Below are 2,458 nucleotides of genomic sequence, written 5' to 3'. Positions count from 1 at the left end.
CAAACTGAAGAAGGCTATACCAACATGATTTTCAACGTTTCATTTTTTGAAAATTTTCAAAATTTTTTTAATAAATTTTGTATTTTTCATTGTAAAAATATACTTTTAACCAATATTTCAGCGATGCCGTATATCACACTGGGTTTAAGACAAATATCTTCATAGTTATGATTAAAATATAAAAAGATATTCCATATAACCAAACTACTCAGAAATTTTACTGTTATCATAAAGTTGACAAGATGGTGACACACAAATGTAAACGCAAACCTTACCACTATACTTTCTCAATTTTTTTCGATATTTTTCGTTCCTTCGGGGTTTTTTTCAATTTGGTTTTTTTTATTTATATTATCTTATTATAATTATAGTTTTTAATTTATTGCATTTAATTTTACTCATTACACCAGCTTTTTTGTGCTTATACAATTTTATGGTTTTTAAGCTTGCAGTTTCAATTAAAAAAAAAGAATAAATAAAACATTAATTTCAAATAGAGTGTAAATAAAATTAAGTTAAAAAAATAAAAAATATAATTTTTCCATCGCATTTCAGTTTCTTACATTTCAAGCTCATTTTGCAAAGCTCACTAAATTTCGCGTTATCTCACCGCCGTCCAAAAAGTACGATGGACAGGACAAGGACTGAGACGAGTAGGTCCTAGTGGCACTTACTACATTGGCCATATCAAGGAGTGAAAATTTGGTGTGGGATTCGGGGTGGAAGAGAGACTCCATCGCCGAATTCTGGCATTCACCCCGATGAATGAACGTCTCGCTACAATCCGCATTAAATCGAAGTTCTTCAAAATTTCGTTGATTTGCGTCCTCTCCCCGACGGAAGAGAACCAAAGATACCATTTATGAGCGCTCGAAGCGCTACCAGAGCTACCCCCGCCACGATAACATGTGCTTGGCGACTTTAACGCCAAAGTGGTTAAAGAAGTTATTTTTGGCACAACGGTCGTTAAAATCATACACTCCCAAATGGGATTAAATATGTATAAATATTTTTATAATATTTCTTCCATATACTTACATTTCATTTGTTGTTAAACTATTTCAGTAGCACAAATGATTTAGATTTTCACATTTGATTTAAACGAATGTATTTTTGAAGTTATACTTCTTATACGAGTTCGGAAAAGGTTGCGATAGATTCAGGTTGCGCAACCTTGCTCAATATGAATCTACGCAACCTTGTCTGCGAAGATGTTCGAGCAGCAAGCGAAGCGGTGACAATGGACGATCGCTTGTTCGTTTTTTTCGGCACAGCTCGGCTTTTCTACCAACAACACAATGTTGCCTTGCTTATGCTGTTGTTGTTTTTGTAGAACAATGTTTCAATTTTTGGTTGGTGACATACTCAATTTAAAATAAATTCTGTTGGGATTCGAACCTACGTGCTCGTCGTCACTTTTGAAGCGCTTGCCACCAACACCACCATTGACACTTGAATTGCGTTGTCCTTATTATGGTTTGGTTATGCACGAAAGATATATTCAATGGATCGCCGATTGTTACCTCTTTCCTTGCTGCTGCTGCGCATATGTATGTTTGTATGCTTGTTCGTTATTGAAGTTATACTCCTTTTTCTTTCCTTTGTCTTTCATTTCTGCGAATTCTCAACTATTTTATGTGCCCTTTTATTGAAATACCCTGCGTTGGCCGTTGAAAAATTAAGGCTATACTTTACAGGATTATTTCTGTAGTTAGTCTTCAATTACATTTTTTGGAAATCGACCCGCGATGACAATATATCGTTTTATCTGACAGCGTGAGGTTTAAGAAGTTCATTTCTAATTTTGCCTTGTGGCATATTAGAAATGATGTTTCTTCGAAAATCGTTCGCTTACAACGGATAAAACGACTTCTGAGTGGTAATTTTAATGAATGAATTCCTTTTGGTTGAAACGCTCTGCGTTGGCCGTTGAAAAGTTAAGACTATACTTCTCAGGATCATTCATTTCTTCAAAGAAATTAATGACCTTTAGAAATATGCATATTTGCATTATTTCGTTGTCATTTCCATATTCGTAGCAATATAATTTCTATGGCATAAGTAAAGTAATGGCCGATTGTCACCCCTTTCCGCTGTAGCAGTTTCGCCTACAAACATGCGTAAATATGTATGTATGTATACGTCCCTCGGAGCGGGGACAGGACATACGAGCACGCCCTGAACCTGGTGAGGAACCAGAACCGGGGACTCAGTATCGCGTCCTGGTGTGTTGCAGGAAGCAAGAAGGAGAAACTAGGTGACATTGAGGGATGGAGGTTACACCTTTACATCAACGATGAGTCATATAAGTATGTCCGGGCCGCGAGCTTCCGCCTGTACAGGTTTACAGGTATAGCACGGTCGTCATGCGGCCCTACAAGCCTGCTGACACCGCGAGCAATGAAGCTAAAACGGCTGAGACTCTACAGGACAAGAGCGTCGACAATCAGGCAGTGCC

General features: G+C 37.3%; 1 pseudogene; it reads left to right on the top strand.

Moving 5' to 3' along the window:
- Positions 1-1,680: 1,680 nt before the first annotated feature.
- LOC120769834 lies at positions 1,681-1,881 on the top strand (annotated as a pseudogene).
- Positions 1,882-2,458: the final 577 nt, after the last annotated feature.

The sequence above is a fragment of the Bactrocera tryoni genome, chromosome 2 (assembly GCF_016617805.1).
Source record: "Bactrocera tryoni isolate S06 chromosome 2, CSIRO_BtryS06_freeze2, whole genome shotgun sequence".
NCBI classification, from domain to species: domain Eukaryota; kingdom Metazoa; phylum Arthropoda; class Insecta; order Diptera; family Tephritidae; genus Bactrocera; species Bactrocera tryoni.
The sequence above is the reverse complement of the archived record's forward strand: the minus strand, read 5'-3'. Positions and strand labels throughout refer to the sequence as shown.